The 21926-nt window shown below is 32.9% G+C and overlaps 2 protein-coding genes across 3 annotated transcripts in view; one reads left to right on the top strand and one right to left on the bottom strand.

Moving 5' to 3' along the window:
* The window catches only part of LOC145242716 (uncharacterized), an 82029-nt gene extending 78426 nt beyond the window's left edge, over nt 1-3603 (bottom strand). The window contains exon 1 of the mRNA XM_080105860.1: nt 3486-3603. The gene's annotated coding sequence lies outside the window, so the exon portion shown is untranslated. The remainder of the gene's footprint in view (nt 1-3485) is intronic.
* The window catches only part of LOC145242712 (uncharacterized), a 38919-nt gene continuing 17922 nt past the window's right edge, over nt 930-21926 (top strand). Inside the window, exon 1 of one of the 2 annotated variants that reach the window (XM_080105852.1) lies at nt 930-1759. The gene's annotated coding sequence lies outside the window, so the exon portion shown is untranslated. Of the gene's footprint in view, nt 1760-3732; nt 4003-21926 lie in introns of those variants that run through there. The other variant, XM_080105851.1, reaches the window with a different exon arrangement.

Raw genomic sequence — 21926 nt, 5'->3', positions numbered from 1 at the left:
CCTAATAGATATAACACCTTTTTTGGCAATTTTGTGTTCCAAATCTCAGCGACTATTGATCAGAATTTAACAAATGAACGCTCATTGGAAAGGTAATGGTTACACATTAAGAGGATCATCCAGAGCCTAATTTGGTACTTATTTTACACGCATAAAATGTTTCAATCATAGTCATTTGTTTTGCTAGTTTTGCATATGAATTACAAAATATCTGATATTTTCTCCAAACCTCTGACCTTGATAGAGGGGAGACTAAAACTTGCTACTACAGTTTCAAATGATCAGAGGCTTTGGAGAAAAAAAATATAATATATATATATATATATATATATATATATATATATACATATATATATACACACACACACACACACACACACAAACCTTCTTCAGTCTTGACAGACTATGGATACCCACTGTAGGGAGTTCTTGCGTGTGGAATTTTTTAGGCAAGAGTTGCACAATTTCCAACCACACTTAGTCTGAGTCGACATTGTTAAATACCAGTGGCAAGTGGAGGTTCAGGATGACTGGAAACAATGCCGAGATAAGCGGAGAGCACATACAACGCCTAGAATTCCCAAATGGTCGCCTATCTGGTACTAGCCAGGCTCAACATTGCTTAAATAGAACTGCCGACTGTCAACACGACGGTTCTAGGTTCAATCCTTGGCTTGGGAGAGATGCTAGTCTAGCGGCACTGATGAGTTGTGATACAACGAAACAGAACTGTATGTCGATGACTACAAATATGATGGACTCTCCGTCGATTTTCGACGTATGAGACTCCGACAATTGACCTGAAGGTCTAGAACTCAGCGTGTCGACATTCACTTAGACGTACGTGGCACTTTAGTCCTGCTAGAGACTTGCAATGGCGACCGCAGTGGTGACAGACATATAAATGTGAGAATTTAGCTCCACACTGCAGTATTATTTTTTGACTTGACTCTCGCTTCTTTTAGTTTTTCGATGCAAAACGCCGAGAACTTCTTGATTTTTCTGTCACACATTTCTATCCACTTCCTTCTGTCTTTTGCAGTTAGCTCAATGTTGTTATGTTCAATATTTAGAACCTGCAAATTAGACTTTATTTTGTCTTTGTAACGCAACCATGGTCGTCCCACGTTTCGACGGCCTCTGTCTAATTGGCCATGCAGGAGTTGCTATAAATATATATATATTACACACGCATCATTTGGCTGTTTGTGCAAGTTTCTTATTTATAGAAAGGAATACAAAGAAATGGGGGCGGGTGATATACGCAGCTAAAGTTAACAGAGGTTGGAAGTCGGGGAGTGGAAAGTTGAGCAAAATAAATAAAAAAAAACTACATCGACATCATTGTTAAATGTTTACGTATATATGTTGTCTTTCTCTCCTTTCTGCATCTACTTTTTTGATATAAGTTTTTTTGGTTTTCTTTCTTATTATATAAAAAAAAAAAAAACTCTACTCTTCTCCGTGGAATTTAACAGCGGTCGGAACATTTACATATTGAACGGAAGAGACTTGGTTCTTTTTTAAAAATCCCGAAAGAGGAGTTTTAAAATATATATACATGTATATATATAAATCAGGTTTAAATGACATGCATATTGCATCTCTAAGTTTTTTTTTTGTTTGGTTGGTTTATCGACGATAAGACGGAAAACCAAAGGGAAACCTGCTTCTTAACCCTTTTTATAAGGGAATCCTTAATTAGTCATTACAATTAGGCAGTTGTAATCTTTTACATGGCTGATTAAATAATTTACAGGTTTGTTATTAATTTTTTTTTTTTTAATCTCCATTTTATTCCCTTTTTTCGCTCCAAAGATTAAGAGGGAGGAGTTATATTTTTACATTTTTTAACGTATTCTCTTACCTAATTATAAGTTTCTGTGTGTGTTTTTGTACTTATGCACTTATGATACCGTGCTGAAATAACATTGTTTAGAAAGCCATTCTTAACATGGAGATGGTGTTTTATAACTGTTCTGTACTTTCACCTAACAATTTAATAAAATATATTGTAAAACCTCCAATTTAACCAGAAAATTTAAAACATAGCACGGTAACATAAGTGCATAAACACTTTTTTAGTTCTAAAAAATCTTAATTTAATCTCTTATCGAAGAAAGGCTAAAAAGATTTTTTTTAACAATTTTTTTTTATTTTATTACGTTTTAATTAATCTTTTTCTTAAATTTAAAATTAAATTAAAACTGTTCAATTTTGTTTTTACATTGAAAGTTATTTTTATTTTCGCCGACCTTTCCACAAACCCTTAAAAACAGGTGGATATTGGCTTTCTTTTATGTCTAAGGTGTTATTATTATTATTATTATTATTATTATAACCTTCCACTTGTGTTATGTAAATGTTTCCTTAACTCGTTCCGATTTATTTTGAAACATTTTATAAGAATTAAAATCAAATTGAAATATCATGAAAACATGTTTATAGACTTAGACATTATGAAACAAATGTTTTCTAAAAATAAAAAAAAAATCTCGCAAGTTTTTATTTATTTAATATATTTATATTAATTAGATTTTTAGAGTTATTTAATCTTTGCTGTTTGAAAACAGGGGTATAAGCCAATATTCACATGGTTACAGATTTTAACTTATATATTTTTTTAATAAAAAAAAGTGCAAATCCAATATAGTAGTTGTATCGAAAGCGATTAGCCTAAACCAAGTTATTTTTTATTTTTGTAATAAAAAAAATCCACGTTGTTTAACTGAATGACTGTGTGTCTTTTCTTTACTGTTGCTAGGAAAAATAAACCAAAAAAAAAAACTAATCTATTTTTAAGTTTGTATAGATTTAACCACCAAGAAAAGAGAATATTTAGTCCTCGTTATTTATAGAATGAAAAAAAAAAAGGCTGTTCTGTGTTCAATTAGTACAATTTAAAAACGTTTTTTTTTAAATTATATTGCATTTCGTTATATATAATTTAGGTTAACTCCACCGATTTTCTTTGTGTTCAGAGAATATCTGCAACGTTTGCACACCTACCATTATTGAAAAGGAAATGTGTGAGCACGATGACAAGTGCTTGTTTAAAAATACTCGTATATAATTTCCGCTTTTTTTTTAAGCCCCTCCCCCTCTCTTTAGCTTCAGATTAATATATATATATATATATATATATATATATATATATATATATATAGAATAAAATGTTAAGAAAACACTGTGTTTGCGAAAGTAAATATATGTAAACGTCGGATTCGATTATTTGACATTAAAAAATATAGCAAGTGCCTTTTTTTTTCCTTTTCGGACACCATCCCGAATCTTTTATATATTTTTTTATGAGTTTTATGTTTTAAAATAAATTAATTATAAAAAAAAAAAAAAACTTTGTTTTCGATCAGTAATATAGAAATAAAATCAAAATAAATATATAAAGCAAGTGCTTTTTTTTTTTGCTTTTTTTAGATGATGGAATGTCTAGTAGTGTTTTATGTAGACGGGCTTCTTTTTTTTACCTTTCTTTTCCTGTGGAGGGAGGGTGGTGGCTTGGTTGACGTGGAAGGGGGAGGAACTGTCGGTGGGGAGAAGCGGGAGGCAAGAAAGAACCTGACTTAACACACAAAAAACATTCTCTACTCTCTCTGATTTCTTTCAAAAGCTCCTGTTATAGGACATGCCGCTCCTCCTCCCCCTTCTCCTCCTATTCACAGAAAAGCCGAACAGGGGAGGAGGAGGGGAGAGAGAGGTGGAGGAGGGGAAAGGTGATGATGACATAGTAGCAAATAAAAGAATATCTTTTTTAGCTTTCAAAAAATAAAAAAAGAAAAAAAAAACGAAAAAGAGAGAAAGAGAAGACTCGACATTAGTTCAAACCTGTTCCTTACAGCACAAGGATGATAACATATTTTTTTTTTACGGAGCCCAAAGAAAAGAAAGGAAAAAGGATAGTTTATAGTGTTTTGTATTTTAAAAAGAATAAGTTAAATTATCGATATCAATCTGTTTCTATGTCTTACACAGATTACCGCCGTGGTAAGTGTGCTCTAAATTTATCGATATTCCGCCCAAATACGCCGACAATTCATTTTTTCGATGGACTCTGTCAAAGTTTTTGTGTTCGTTTTTCTTTCTTCCCTTCCTTCTTTTCTCTCTTCCTCTCTATCTCTCTCTCTCTCTCTCTCTTTCCGTCTCTCCCTCTCTCTCTCTAATTGGAATCCACATTATTGTATTCGTAAGACTGCTTACACAAGGCGGGTTTAATGTCACATTTAAGTTTAGGCTTAAAATATAGTTTTATTCCTTCGTACATCATACTATATGTCTACGTCATTTTTTTATTTTTGCAGTAATGACTGTGTGTGTGATTATATATATAAACAATGCTTTGGACATGGTATATCTAAATATATGAAATATTTCCTGTAAAATGTTTGTTTCTAAACACTGTATTTATGTAAATTTCTTATGTAATGTATATTTCCTGTGGATGATTGTATGTCTATCTTACTCTAAATTGATATTGTATACTGCTGTGAGTGCTGTGGTGTGTGTGTAAATATGTGAGTGTGTGTGTGTGTGTGTATATATATATATATATATATATATATATATATACACACACATACAGAAAGCGGTTGAGAGATACATACTTCGTGCTCTTGATGCAATATATTGTCTGTCTCTCTCATATATATACACACACACACACTGTATATTGTAGGTGCACTCCACTGCATATATACATATACTGTATTTATAGGTGCACATATAGTCTATAATATGGGTTCATATATGTGTATGTGTGTGTGTGTATATATATATCTATAATTACTGTATATTATAGGTGTCTCTATACATATAGGCACTTACAATATACACACACACACACACACACACACACATGGAATGAATATATATACTGTGTTGTTGGTGCCCGTATATATATATTCTGTATTGTAAGTTGTCGCCCTAAAGAAAACAACACTACAGCTTTATTTGAAAACTTTTATTGAAATAATTCAATTCAGGTAACTTGATTATGTAGTAGAGCTGACATCTATTCAATGTAGCCGCTTTCAGCCTCAATCACTGCCTTGATACAAGTCCGGAACAGGGAACATACTTTTTCCACACGTGCATGCGGGAGCTTGGCAGATGGTGGCAAAAAGGCTGACTTTGGTGTTGTGAGAGGTAAGGTTGGTGATGTTTTTAATGTATGGCCAAACGAAGTACTCTAGTCGGTTCAGATTTGGGAGAAGAGGGACCAGTGAGAGAAAGGTACACAGTCATAGAGCATCTTCTGAAGCCAAGCCTGGGTCTCTTTAGACTTGTGGACCCGCGCCGAGTCATGCTGCCACACCCAGGGTCTGCCAGCAACCACCTGATCTCCACTCTTCAGCACATCCAGGTACACTTTGGTGTTGACTTTTAAGCCGACTTCGAAGATGTGAGGTGGCATGATGTGGCCCAGACTTGAAACCACACCAAAGACCATAACCGTAGCTGGAAACTTCATTGAGCAGTGCCTTCAAGCATTGAACTATCTGGATTTGCATTTTAAAAGTGCTGGTAATGGTCTTGTTGTCATAATTTGGATCAGTAGAGAGCATGAGTTGTACAGTGGCGCATCTCCAATCTCACTCGTTGAACATTGTGTTAATTTCAGACATGATATAAGGCTCCTATCACTCTTGGTATTTGTACGCACTTGGCCAACTAGTAGATGGTCTGCAACAAGAAAATAAAACTGGTTTTCATCAAACGGAAATAAAATCATGTCATCTTTTCTATGGCAACAATTTTATCATTCCACCCTGTATATTATATATGTATTTTTTGAATACTAACCTGCAACATTACGGTCCTGTCAGTCTCCTCCTGCGCTTTTCCACAGTCTTTGAATCATTAATAGATCTACCAATGGTCCACCACATCGTCATTAATGCTAAACTTCTTTCTTACCTGTTCGACTACGGATATTTTAATGCTTATTTCAGAATGCATTTGCCTTAGACTGGATAAAGCTGGTACAATTAAGAGGCAAGCGCTGGATATGTCCAAGGCTTTTGGCATGAATGTCTTGTGAAAATTAATTTGTAGGCTACTACTGGACAAGCATTTAATATAATCAAATCTTTTTCAGCCAAAAACGTTCTAGGTTATCCTTGATGGTCGTACATCTAAATATGATATTAATGCAGGTGTACCCTCAGAAATTGATCCTTGGATTGTTATTATTTGTGATGAAATTGTGTCTGAGATGGGCATATTTGCTGGTGATATCATGCTCTCGATGGCTCGATTCAGTCTCAAGAGACAATGGACACCCCCTGTAAGAGTAGCTGTGCGTGTAATTGTGAGGCAGAGGTTGTGCAATCTCCAACTACACCTCTCGTGAATCCGTACTGCATGGGTCCAGTAGCAAGGAGAGACCTAAAACTTACTGGAAATAATGCTAAGTGGAGATATACGGTATAATTCTCGTTGAATCACTGAAGTTAAGCAACATTGAGCCTGGTCAGTACTAAAATGGGTGACCATTTGGGAATACCAGGCGCTGTATGTGCTCTCCGCTTATCTCGGCATTGTTTTCAGTCATCTAGCACTTCTCCTTGCCACTGAACCCAAGCAGTGCCGGTTCAGAAGACGTGTGGTTGGAGATTGCGCAACCCTTGCCTCACAATTGAGACTGAACGGAAGCATCGATTTTCAACCATGCTCTATTTCCAACATGTAGAAAAAATGAACACCTAAATATCACGGGCGATGTTTACATCCTTAGAAAATGATTTTTAGTTTGTATTTGAAAAATGACAAAACTGGTTGGTACGAGATTGATGTTACTAAGATAACGCTCCTTTCCTTCAACAACTATAAGAAACCTTTTCAGCCACCAATTTTCGTGGCTAATAGCACCTTACCTGACAGTCCATCATTCAAACTACTGCACCTTACATTCACAGTTAACCTGAATCGAAAGGGTCGTAGTATCGTACGGGTTAGACTTCTGTACCGCTATTTTTTAGCCAGTCTGAAAAATTGTCTTCAGATAGATTGGTTGTCACATAGCCTCCTTCCAGTTGAGTGACCGGATAGCGTAGTATCAAGTGGTCTGTGTCCGGTGGAGGGGGGGGGGGGCTTGCACTTTGGGCAGATTGGGGGAGCTTATTGTGCTTGTTTACTGCAGTCCTGCAGTGTCTTGTTCTCATCTGGTTTTTGGCTACCCACTGCTTCCTACTATTTGTAATAAAACCTGGGAAGTGCAACGTTTGGTCTTCAATGATGTTCCTTTTTTTTCGGAAGTATTGTTTCTCCATTTCATCTTCCATGTCTCAACTGGGTTGAAGTATTTGATTTTTGAGTTGTAGAAGGGCTTTCAGGACCTGAGTCTGGAGGTATCTAGGGCATTTTAAAATATTTGTTGGATTAGTAAGTTCCTGAATTGAAATATATAGAAGGTATTACCAAGGCTGCTGCAAAAAAGGTGGGCTCTCTCTACCCATCTAGAAAACGTCTCTCATCTTTCAGCACCCTATATCTTTACAAAGCCATTGTTCACTCATGCATGGAGTATTTTTGTCATATCTGGACCGCTGCACCAACCATTAGCCTCTCGTTCAAAGAGGATAAGTCTCCACTCTAATAGGTCACACACTGTCTACCAAGCTCCAATCCCTGTCCCATCACCACAATGTTGTACCCTGTTTGTTTTACAAGTACTTTAATAAAATCTGTCGAAACAATTGTGCCCCCTCTACATGAATATCAATCTCTCAGGAGGCAAAATCCCACCCTTTCAATATAGAGGTCGCGCAGATGCTGGAGGGACCTTCTTTCTTCGAACTGCCATCCTTTGGAATTCCCTTCCTGTTTTTCTGATTGTACCAACATGCAGAGATTTAAATGTAATGTGAACCCTGACAAACCTGCTTAGCAGCAAAATCACACCCCTTCACTGTTGAGGTCCTTAAATGCCAGAAAGCTTTCTACTCTAATAGCTTCTTCCTTGAACAGCTAGACTTTGGAATTCCCTTCCTGCTACCAGCTTCCCAAACTGTACAACTCTCCATCGCTACTTCACAGTAGACCCACTTACATCACGTTGATGTTGTACTTTGCTTAGGATAAACAAAAGTAAAATTTAAAAATATTCTCGATGTCGATATATATCATGGACTCTCCCATCAATTTCGATGTATGAGGTTCCACCACAACGAAGTTGCTCGGAAATCCACACAGATAGTTTGTTTATAGTGGTGAAGGTTTTGTGTAGAACCAACCACACTTTTTGATACAACTGCTAATCTTTGTCAGTGCAATGGCTGCCACAAGACAGAGCATACAGTAGACCTCAGGTTTTACATAAGAGTTCTCCTTCTAGATGTGTCTATTAACAAATACTGTTCATCTCTTTCAGTGAATTAAATGTGGCCCCAGATACCAACCTTGGAATTCCTGCATCTTAGCGCAGCACATACAACGTCTAGTCTTCCCAAATGGTCACCCATCTGATACTGGGCAGGCTCATCATTGCTTAACTTAGGTGATCTGGCAAGAACTGGTGTGTCAATGTGATTGTGCTCTTATATATATATCGGGCCCTATGTACTGTTCATAACTTTCCCTACGTGTGAATACACTTTATGTAACATTTCAAATGTTTAGACCAAAATTTTGTCTGAGTAATTTCGTAGAGACCACAGAGGTCAAATTTGTATTAACTTTGACCCTTAACATTTATTATTTTGGTCTCAAATTACCATAAAAAATTTTATCCATATCCAAGTTACCTACATCTAAAATTTCAAGTCTTTAGACGCAAAATTGGTGGAAGAATTTGGTAGAATCTGCAATAGTCAACTCTTTCAATTTTGACCTTTTTAGCAGCCGAATTTTAGCCCCAAAACTGATTAAAATGCTTGCCACATGTCTGAATACCCGTTATGTATAAATTTCAAATATTTAGACCCAAAATTGGCTGAGTAGTATGCTAGACACCGAAATGGTGAAATCTTTTGAACTTTGGTCCCTTGGCAGCTCAAATATTTGACCCAAACCAATTAAAAGCTTGCCCTATCCCTGAATACCCTCTATGTAAAATTTCAAATGTTTAGACCAGAAATTGGCTGAGTAATTTGGTAGAGACCACAGAGGTCAAATTTTAAAAAAACTTAGATCCCAATTTTAACCCCTTAACATTTGTTTTTTGGGGCTCAAATCAAATTAAAAAGTTTGATCCATGTCCAAGTAACCTACATTTAAAATTTCAAGTATTTAGACCCAAAATTGGTGGAGTTTGGTAGAGTTTTCAAAGGTTAAATCATTGAACTTTGACCCCTTGACAGGCAAATTTCTGGCCAAAAACTAATTAAAAAGATTTTCCCACATCTCATACTCCTTGTGTCAAATCTCGAGTCTCTAGACCGAAAATTAACAGAGTTATTTAGTAGGGAAATGTACACAGACACACACACACACACAGACATTTTCACTTATATATATACACACGCACACATACATGAAGAGCATTCCAAAAGTAATGACTCCTGTTTTTTTTATTCTGCTTGAATGGATCAAAGGGGGCTGCAGATTGCATCATTTGTTATGATGATTGAACTTATGCATTAATAACCTGGAAGTTTCATTTCTCTGTTGCAGATATTGATGGTGTGAGACTCTAAGAAAGCAACTGCTCTCATGAATGTGTGTCAGAAGCAGAGATACATCATTATATTCCTGGCAAAAGTGCATTCTATGGTAGAAAAATAAATTTTGGAGCACAAAGTATTGCTCGTTTTAATGGTACCACTCCCCTTTTCATAACTCTTCAACTTTTTGAGTTAAAAAAAATGTATACAGGTAATATGGACATATCAGTATTTACCTGACCTCTCTGCCCCTTAAATGTTTCGATGTAACCGGAGGTTATTTCTTTATTAGAATCCTTTGAGATGAGTAATTTGTATATTTATTTATTTATTTGCGGACTGTTATTCTCATCTTCATAGTTGTTTCATGTTTCATGACATTTTGGCCTTCGGGGCCTGTGGCACAGTGGATAGAGGCATTGAATCTCTACGGTTCCTGATGAGCATTGTCTGAAGATAGCGGTTTCAATCCTACCCAAAGCCAGCCAGAGGATTAGTTGGCAAAAACGTGGTGTTACAACAACAACTATGGAAGGCAGTAATTACTGAGGATACAATTAAGAGACTCATTCCTATCACGTTTTGGTTAACCAATTGACGAAGACCAGAGGAATAGTTGGTCAAAATGTTGTAGAAACAATAACTATGAAGTTGAGGATAACAGTCGACAAATAAATAAATTATCCAAGGGTTATTTAATTGGAATTCGTTATCGAGATGAGTATTATTTATTAATTTTATTGCAGACTATTATCCTCATCCTACTTGGATGTTGTTTCACGACGTTTCCGCCAACTACTCCTTTGGCCATCGTCAGGTGGTAACCGTGACGGGATAGGAACTCCGAATCTCCTAACTGCATTCTCAGCAATTACTGCCTTCCATAATTGTTGTCGTCTCACCATGTTTTGGCCAAAGAAGCTTTTCGCGGCTTTGGATTGAAACCGATATCCTCAAACAATTCTTACCTGAAACCATAGAGATTCAACTGCGCCACGGGCTCCAAAGGTTGGATTTTTTTTTTTTTGTTGAATCTCTACGGTTCCAGGTGAGAATTGTTTGAAGATATCGGTTTCAATCCTACCCAAAGCCGGCGAGAAGCTTATTTGGCTAAAATGTTGTGAGACAACAACAACTATGGATGGCAGTAATTGCTGAGAATGCAGTTAGGAGATTCGGAGTTCCTATCTCGTCGTGGTTACCACCCGACGATGGCCAGATGAATAGTTGGCCGAAATGTCGTGAAACAACATTTAAGTAAGATGAGGATAATAGTCCGCAATAAAATAAATTAATAATCCAAGGGTGTTTTAATCCAACTCCACACCATGGATCGGGTGGGGTTGCCTCCAATAGGGAAATGTATGTAATGTATGTAAAGTATGTAATGTATGTAATGTATGTAATGTATGTAAAGTATGTAATGTATGTAAAGTATGTAATGTATGTAAAGTATGTAAAGTATGTAATGTATGTAATGTATGTAATGTATGTAAAGTATGTAATGTATGTAATGTATGCTTATATGCACCAACAGATATGATTGTGTGTATGTGTATGAACAACAAGAAATGGTTTAACTTTTTGTCTGCAAGGTTTTCAGTTTTAATTCAGCTCTATTCTGATTTTGTGTAGTTAATTTTTCATGTTATATCCCGTGTAAGTATTTGAGGATCTCTGTTATCTCTTCTTCTCTTACATATAATAAAATAATCGTTGTTTTTTTTTCCTCTTTGAATTCAGCAATTATAAGCAAATAACTAATATATATATATATATATATATATATATATATATATATAGCAATTATAAGCAAGTAACTAAATACTTCCTATGCAAATTGTTTCCATTTAACACTAACAGCACATCCTAAAGAATATTTCATGTAAATATTTTTACATTTTTAACTATTATAAAAACTATTACATTTATTCTGAGATTTCTGCTTCTCCCTAAAAATGCCTACAAAATAGAGGACAGCAACCACATTCTCTCCCTATAAAATATCTACCAAGATACCACCACTTTACAATTTTCACTTGTTTTCAGCAAGAATATTATTTGACTTTATAGTTTCTATTATTCAGAATTATCGATGACAGCACCTATAATTACACGACAAATGTTGAGGTGCACAGTTATTGTGACTGTAAATGTTAATTATAACAATTTAGAAATCAAACTATTTTTGAAGTTGCTTGATTTTTCATTTATAAAGTTCATTTGATTTTTCATTTATAAAGTTCATTTGATCTTTCATTTATAAAGTTGATTTGATCTTTCATTTATAAAATTCATTTGATCTTTCATTTATAAAGTTCATTTGATTTTTCATTTATAAAGTTCATTTGATCTTTCATTTATAAAGTTGATTTGATCTTTCATTTATAAAGTTCATTTGATCTTTCATTTATAAAGTTCATTTGATCTTTCATTTATAAAGTTCATTTGATTTTTCATTTATAAAGTTCATTTGATTTTTCATTTATAAAGTTCATTTGATCTTTCATTTATAAAGTTCATTTGATCTTTCATTTATAAAGTTCATTTGATCTTTCATTTATAAAGTTCATTTGATCTTTCATTTATAAAGTTCATTTGATCTTTCATTTATAAAGTTCATTTGATCTTTCATTTATAAAGTTCATTTGATCTTTCATTTATAAAGTTCATTTGATCTTTCATTTATAAAGTTCATTTGATCTTTCATTTATAAAGTTCATTTGATCTTTCATTTATAAAGTTCATTTGATCTTTCATTTATAAAGTTCATTTGATCTTTCATTTATAAAGTTCATTTGATCTTTCATTTATAAAGTTCATTTGATCTTTCATTTATAAAGTTCATTTGATCTTTCATTTATAAAGTTCATTTGATTTTTCATTTATAAAGTTTATTTGATCTTTCATTTATAAAGTTCATTTGATCTTTCATTTATAAAGTTCATTTGATCTTTCATTTATAAAGTTCATTTGATCTTTCATTTATAAAGTTCATTTGATCTTTCATTTATAAAGTTCATTTGATTTTTCATTTATAAAGTTCATTTGATCTTTCATTTATAAAGTTCATTTGATCTTTCATTTATAAAGTTCATTTGATCTTTCATTTATAAAGTTCATTTGATTTTTCATTTATAAAGTTCATTTGATCTTTCATTTATAAAGTTGATTTGATCTTTCATTTATAAAATTCATTTGATCTTTCATTTATAAAGTTCATTTGATTTTTCATTTATAAAGTTCATTTGATCTTTCATTTATAAAGTTCATTTGATCTTTCATTTATAAAGTTCATTTGATCTTTCATTTATAAAGTTCATTTGATTTTTCATTTATAAAGTTCATTTGATCTTTCATTTATAAAGTTCATTTGATCTTTCATTTATAAAGTTCATTTGATCTTTCATTTATAAAGTTCATTTGATTTTTCATTTATAAAGTTCATTTGATCTTTCATTTATAAAGTTCATTTGATCTTTCATTTATAAAGTTCATTTGATCTTTCATTTATAAAGTTCATTTGATTTTTCATTTATAAAGTTCATTTGATCTTTCATTTATAAAGTTCATTTGATCTTTCATTTATAAAGTTCATTTGATCTTTCATTTATAAAGTTCATTTGATTTTTCATTTATAAAGTTCATTTGATTTTTCATTTATAAAGTTCATTTGATCTTTCATTTATAAAGTTCACAAAAAGTTAAAGGCTTGAAATAGAACATTATCTCGATTTATCAAAATGTAACAGACATTCTAGGCACAGTGGTAGTACAACACACCATTATTAGTAATCCTAGAAAATCGATGAGGTTGTTTGTAAAAAAACATTGTGTGTCAGAACGGATGGTCTGAAATATTGTCCTCCATGACAAATAACTCAGATTAATTAAGGGATTTTGAAACAAAACATATATTCTGATGTCTTCGTGGACAATAGTTCAGATTGTGCATCAGAATGGACAATATTCTTTTGCAAATGACCTCATGGATTTTTTAGGATTACCACCAATGATGTGCTGTACTCCTAAAAAAATATTTTTAAGTTCATGATTGCATAACCTCTACCACTGTGCATTCATTTCTCATTTGTCTACATGGTGGAACGATCAAATTGTCGCCCTAGAAAAGACAACATGATTCCATTTCCGTTTGATGAAACCCGGTTTTCTTTTTTTTTGTTGCAGGCCAGCTACTAGTTGGCCAGGTGTGTACAAATTCCAAGAGTGATAGGAGCCTTATATCATGTCTGAAAGTGACACAGTGTTCACTGAGCAAGGTCGAAGATGCGCCGCTGTACAACTCATGCTCTCTACTGATCCAAGTTATGACAACAGGACCATTGCCAGCACCTTCAAAATGCATTGCTGGATTGCCACAAATAACAGGGATGTGCCCAGGGTCATGAAAACAAAGTTTCCGGCTACGGTTATGGTCTTTGGTGTGGTTTTAAGTGAGGGCCACATCATGCCACCTCACATCTTTGAAGTCAGCTTGAAATTAAGCACTAAAGTATCCCTAGATGTGCTGAAGAGTTTGATGAACCCTGGTGCAATCAGATGGCTTTTGGCAGACCCTGGATGTGGCAGCAGGACTAGGCGCCGGCCCACAAGTCCAAAGAGACTAGGCAGGGCTTCAGAAGGAGTGCTAAAATTTTGTATCCTTCTCTCGCCGGCCCCCTCTCCTCCTCCAACCTAAACCCATTGGACTATTTCATTTGGTCATACATCAAGAGCATCACCAACAAGACCTCCCACAACACCAAAGCCAGCCTGATCGCCTTCATCTATTGAGTATTTGCCGAGCTCCTGTCGGCGCTTGTGGAAAAGGCATACTCCTAATTCCGGACCAATATCAAGGTGGTGATTGAGGCTGAAGGCAGCTACATTAAATAGATGTTAGCTTTACTACATAATCAAGTTTCCTAAATTGATTTTTTTCAATAAACATTTTAAAATAAAGCTGAAGTCTTATTTCCATATAAAAACTGCAAGATTTTCTTTTATCCATCTCAAGCGGTCATTATCGTGTTGACAAGACATCCTAATGACTAGAAAGCGGCATGGTACCGATGAATTTTGTCTATGGTTTGTGAAACATGGCCAATGAAAAGAGTTGATCTTCGACAATGACTGTCTTTGCTGCATTTTGCACTGCACTGTGTGGAATGAGTACGAGTTCCATTAATGCCTGAATCACTTATCCTTGTCAGCCATCCTTTTCCAACATTGTCTAAGATGGTTCGGGCATGTAGTTAGGAGCTCAGCAACGGAGAAACCAACTTATCAGCTCCAAAGACCCAACTCGACTAACTTAATCTCCACATCTCATTCTAAGATTGACGTGAAACTACGTTGGACTGTTAGAAGTCAAACCTATTTTAAAATTATTGTTATGAATTTAATTGTTCTAAAACCCATTTTGTTTATACTATTTCTCTAAAAATTATCTTTCTCATTTATATTTATATAAACATTTATTTCAGCTGGAATTTAATTTCAAACAACCAATTTATCCTAGACTAGCAAGGTTATCTAGCATCGTCCGGCATTGCTTATGTTACACTGTTTGACAATAACTAGTTTTGTTGTGTTTTGCACTACACTATATGGAATGAGTACTAGTTCCATTATTGTCTGAATCACTGACCCTTGTCGTCCGTCCTTCTCCAACATTTTCTAAGATGGTTCGGGCATGTAGTCCAGAGCTCAGCTAAAGAGCTCATCCACAAGGTCCTTCCCTAATCCTTTCTGTCTGATTGGCACAAATGTGCTGGTGAGCAGTTGGAGACCTGGCTGGCAACAATCAAAGGCACTGACCAGCATTCTCAGTCCTACAAGTAGTTGTTCTTTGATCATGGAATCTCAATTGACTACAAGCTGTATCATGTGACCTAGCTCAAGATGGACACAGAAACGCTGTACTTGCTCAGGATGAAGCTAGCTTTTCTTTGTAAAACAAATATTGATATGTTTACTATTGTAATATAGAAGGATTTTCAAACGTCAGTAGATATATTTGCGGTGTGTGTGTGTGTGTGTGCATAACTATATGTATTTGTATATTGATCTCTAGTTATGTCAGCGTGTATATAACATTTAAGGGACTGTTCACAAGCCATATACGGATTGCAAAACACCGGAGAGAACAATACCTTCTCATCCAATAGGTTCCATTCAGCTGGTTCTTGGTTCACCTGTTTGGACCATCGGACCTGGAATAAAGATCTTCAACTTCTCCAAAGAAAAAGACCAACACAGAAATCAGCAACAAAATAATAGTTACACATCTTTATTCCCGCGAGTTCCTTTCTTCTTGAAGTCGCAATCACCGTTCTTATTCACATTTTCAGTCCGTTGGATTCAATTTGCCTCCTGGTCATTTCGGGAAACCAACTTCTCTTCAGTTCCAAAGACTCAACTCCACTAACAAACACAATCTCCATGTCTCATTCTAAGATCCACGTCACCTTAAGTGACCTCTATGGCATACTACATCAGACTGCTAGAGGTCAGACCTATTTTTGAATTATTTTTATTAATGAAATCGTTCTAAAACCCATTTTGTACGGCACAACCACGTTGACACACTGGTTCTCGCCAGATCAGTGAAGTTAAGCAACGTTGGGCTGACCAGTACCAGATGGATGACCATTTGGGAAGGCTAGGCGCTGTATTTACCTTTTAGGAAGGTTGGGCATGGGGCCAGCAGCTTCACACCAAAAAAATAACTTCTCGCTACAAAAGCATCTATAAAAGTTGTGGATGGCCTAGGCCCCTCCAGGAGCTCAAGGCTATGGAAAATTTTGTTTATATTATTTTTCTAAACATCTTTCGAGTTTAAATATTTATTTCAACTAGAATTTAATTTCAAAAACCAATTTATCCTAGGCTAGCAAGGTTACCTAGCATCACTCAGAATTGCTTTTGCTACACTATCTCTGACAAAAAATCCGGTTTGGCGTATGATGAAGCACTGCACCACCTTTCTGGCAACTCCTGCAGCTGCACTAACTCTAACCATATTGGCATGCCTTTCCGTCGGACTCTGTCTACAATGCCAAGAGACAGATGCTGGTAATTGGGCATGCCTAGGTCTCCTTATTACTCAACCAGACCTGCATCCGGAGAGGCAACTCCAGTTTCGACTTTATAGCAGCAGCAGACGCTGCAGTGAATCAGACTTGACGCAGAACGCCATTGTCTCATTAGAGGGAAAGTTGTTATAATCATTTTGCTTTCTCTGGTTAGACCAAATTGCGTATGGATATAAACATGCTCATGACAGTTTTCTGATCCTTACTTCTTCCACGCTAGCTCATGACAAATCTGAAGTGGATGTTTAACATCATTAGAAGATTGTTGTACTTGGCCAACGAGGCCCTTCTGTCCTGTTTGGTTTTTCAGCAAAGCCCTTCTTTCTTTTGTCGATCTAACACGAACTGCCAACATGACTATGCCGTATCATGATGCGATACTTTTACCAGGGGAGAGTTGCTTGGTTGCGAACATCCTGGAAACGGCAACACACTCCATGGGGAAATAAAAAATGATCAAATGATAGGCACATGAACAATAAAACATCGAGTCGATATGGCATCAATTATAACCAGCTTGCATGGGTTTCGTCTTGACGTCATTGGGCGCAGAGTTATATCATTATTGTTGATAACAGGAACCGTCGGTCTGAAATTGGAAATTGGATACTGCATAGAATAAACAAACAAGATATCTTTTTATATAAAATAAAAATTATTTATTTTTAATTACTGAAAGACATTTTTATATAAAAATAAAATTATTTATTTTTTATTACTGAAAGACATTTTTATATAAAAATAAAATTATTTATTTTTAATTGCTGAAAGACATTTTTATATAAAAATAAAATAATTTATTTTTAATTGCTGAAAGACATTTTTATATAAAAATAAAATTATTTATTTTTAATTATTGAAAGACATTTTTATATAAAAATAAAATTATTTATTTTTAATTACTGAAAGAAATTTTTATATAAAAATAAAATTATTTATTTTTAATTGCTGAAAGACATTTTTATATAAAAATAAAGTTATTTATTTTTAATTGCTGAAAGACATTTTTATATACAAATAAAATTATTTATTTTTTATTACTGAAAGACATTTTTATATAAAAATAAAATTATTTATTTTTTATTATTGAAAGACATTTTTATATAAAAATAAAATTATTTATTTTTAATTGCTGAAAGACATTTTTATATAAAAATAAAATTATTTATTTTTTATAACTGAAAGACATTTTTATATAAAAATAAAATAATTTATTTTTAATTGCTGAAAGACATTTTTATATAAAAATAAAATTATTTATTTTTAATTACTGAAAGACATTTTTATATAAAAATAAAATTATTTATTTTTAATTGCTGAAAGACATTTTTATATACAAATAAAATTATTTATTTTTTATTACTGAAAGACATTGTTATATAAAAATAAAATAATTTATTTTTAATTGCTGAAAGACATTTTTATATACAAATAAAATTATTTATTTTTAATTACTGAAAGACATTTTTATATAAAAATAAAATTATTTTTAATTACTGAAAGACATTTTTATATAAAAATAAAATTATTTATTTTTAATTACTGAAAGACATTTTTATATAAAAATAAAATTATTTATTCTTAATTGCTGAAAGACATTTTTATATACAAATAAAATTATTTATTTTTAATTACTGAAAGACATTTTTATATAAAAATAAAATAATTTATTTTTAATTGCTGAAAGACATTTTTATATAAAAATAAAATTATTTATTTTTAATTACTGAAAGACATTTTTATATAAAAATAAAATTATTTATTTTTATTTACTGAAAGACATTTTTATATAAAAATAAAATTATTTATTTTTTATTACTGAAAGACATTTTTATATAAAAATAAAATTATTTTTAATTGCTGAAAGACATTTTTATATAAAAAATAAAATTATTTATTTTTTATTACTGAAAGACATTTTTATATACAAATAAAATTATTTATTTTTAATTGTTGAAAGACATTTTTATATAAAATAAAAATATTATTTTTTTAATTACTGAAAGACATTTTTATATACAAATAAAATTATTTATTTTTAATTGCTGAAAGAAATTTTTATATAAAATAAAAATTATTTATTTTTAATTACTGAAAGACATTTTTATATAAAAATAAAATTATTTATTTTTAATTGCTGAAAGACATTTTTATATAAAATAAAAATTATTTATTTTTAATTACTGAAAGACATTTTTATATAAAAATAAAATTATTTATTTTTAATCGCTGAAAGACATTTTTATATAAAAATAAAATTATTTATTTTTAATTGCTGAAAGACATTTTTATATAAAAATAAAATTATTTATTTTTTATTACTGAAAGACATTTTTATATAAAAATAAAATTATTTATTTTTAATTGCTGAAAGACATTTTTATATAAAAATAAAATAATTTATTTTTAATTACTGAAAGACATTTTTATATAAAAATAAAATTATTTATTTTTAATTACTGAAAGACATTTTTATATAAAAATAAAATTATTTTTAACAATTAAAAGACATCTATTATTTTAAAAAGAAAATAATTTATTTTTAACAAAAGGCATTTTTTGTGTAAAAATGAATTTTTTTTTAACAATTAAAAAACATTTTTTTATAAAAATAACATTATTTATATTTAACAACTAAAAGACATTTCTATATAAAAATAAAATTATGTATTTTTAACAATTAAAAGACATTTTTTAATATAAAAACAAAATTATTTATTTTAACCATAAAAAGGTATTTTTATATATATAAAAATAAAATTATTTATTTTTAACAATTAAAAGGGGCATATTGAACTTAAGGCGATTGTCCATCCATGTCCATAGTCACTAAAGACCAAACTACTATATGCATTGTTTAACTTTGAAATTTATTCACAACTGTCTGTCAATGATCGTGCAAACTACTGTATGTGTCACTCGCATGCGACCGTCTGTCGTGCACAAAATCCAAGCTTCAACTGTTTAAAACAATAGAATCATAATTCAATTCTCCTCTTTTTCTTCATTGAAAGAAAAAGTGAAAGAAAGACAAAGAGAGATACATACATAACAGGTGACTTGGTTAAGTTTTGATAAACAGCTGTCAATCTGATTACATAAACAATCTCGTCATCTGTCAAACTGTGGAGATGGCCAGCCCAACAGTTTGAAAAATACAGAACAAGTTCTGTGCAAGGTCAATTAATGTAGAAGCCCCCCCCCATCTCCCACAGAAAGACCGTTGCATTGTGCCACAAAGTATTGTGTAAATTTTGCTTAGAGAAAAAAATAAAATCATTCCTTGTCTACAGTCCTCTATTATTTTCATATTGAGCACTGATTGTAAATCTAATTTTAAAAAAATGGGAGGTAACCTAAATGGGGAGTTGAGTAGCTAGATATTTGTTCCCATTTAAATTTCTATATGATAGTAAAATCATGAGAAGGGATGTAATTGCAATGATAAACAATCCCAGAAAAAAATCTATTGAGTAAAAAAACAGTTTCCAGCATTTAAGAGCTTCTGCAATTGTAACATGGAGCCATGTTACAATTGGAGCGTATCCAACTGTTTTTGTTATAGTTCAAACCTTTCTCGGACCTCCGCGCCATCCCACACTGTCAAAAAGAAACAAAGAAAAATAAATAAATCTGACTCGGCTTTTCTTTCTTTTTTAACACAAGTCATTTATTACCGTTTTTCTTTCTCCCCGTCTTGACACCAGTTTAAAGAGTCTCTCTCTCTGCGGGCCACATGTCCATCTCACCTGGTTTCTCTTCCTGCTCCACGACACCCAGGCCGTAGACAATCATTTCTCGACTTTGACTTTACACATCTATCTTTTTCAACTGCATTTTTTCTTCTTCCCGACCACGTGGTGTCCTTTTTTTTTCTTTCACACTTCCTAATTTGCATATGTGCTTTTTTTTTTTTTTTCGACAAGCAAGTTTTTTTTGTTTTTTTTGGTACTAGTGCACTTATTGATCCGTGCTGAAATAATAACGTTATTTAAAAAGCCATTCTTAACATGGGGAGGGTGTTTTGTACCTATTCTATACTTTGACCTTACAATTGAATAAAAAAAACACATCATAAAACTTTAATTAAACTTGGAAATACAATTTAAAAAATAGCACAAATCAGTAAGTGCACTAGCACCATTTTTATTTTATTTTTTTTATTTGTTTTTTTGTTTTTGTCTTTTTTTGACAAGCAAGTTTTTTTTTGTTCCCCCCCCCCCCCCGGCAAGCAAGTTTTTTTGTTTTTGTTGGCAAGCAAGCTATCTTACAACTCCTACTGATATTTTCCCACATGGGATTTTGCTGCTAGATGGATGGCTCAGGGTATTTTTAATTGAGGCGGTACAAGTTCAGCAAGTTCATTGGAGCACATTCCATGAAAGTAGTTGTAAAAAATGCAGTAACATGCAACATTGTCATTACATGTTAACACACACCGACATGTTGCATGCAGAGGTAGCTACAAAGGAACAGAAAATCATTAACATATCTAACGTAAATAGTTTTTCTTTTTTGTGTTGAATTGAATATTTTGTTTTCAAATTTGGCCATGTAAAAGTTGCTAAATGTTGGTCCTAGAATGGAACCATAGCAATGCCATCAACTTGTGCGTAGATATTGCCCAGATGGTTATAAAATTGGCTGGTTGTTGGTTGTTTTTCTTTTCTTTTTTTTTTTTTCTTTTTTTACACAGTGATCACCACTTATCAAGGCCCGGAAGCCACTCAGGGATAAGGGTTATTGCAAGTACATTACATTAGTGTGGAGATTTGATGAAGTGTTTACTTAAGGGGGGCGGTTCAATAGGAATTTGTTAACGTTGGACTTGAAGACATCCAAGTTGTAGTCCGGTGGGAAGCAGGCAGACGGAACAGAGTTCCACAGGCGTGCAGTTCTAAGAAAAAAGCTTTGTTCATGGAATCCGCGTTTTGATTTAGGCACAGATATAGAGTGGGGGAAATGTTTCACGTGTGTGTGTGTGTGTGTGTGTGTATATATATATATATATATATACTATTTTTAAAATATAATTATCCACTGACGCGTGTTTCATCGTCTACGACTCATCAGAGTGGCTGAATCCAGTTATATTTTAATAATAATATATACACCGCTCCCTATGTGGGGTACCAAATTGGTTAAAGGGAAAATTATTCCCAACTCGCATTTAGGTAAAAATGCACTTTCGTAAATAATTGAATTCATTCAA

The sequence above is a fragment of the Euprymna scolopes genome, chromosome 21 (genome assembly GCF_053919585.1).
Source record: "Euprymna scolopes isolate OS-2025 chromosome 21, ASM5391958v1, whole genome shotgun sequence".
In the NCBI taxonomy this organism is placed as follows: Eukaryota; Metazoa; Mollusca; class Cephalopoda; order Sepiida; family Sepiolidae; genus Euprymna; species Euprymna scolopes.
This window is presented reverse-complemented; position numbering and strand designations above follow the sequence as displayed.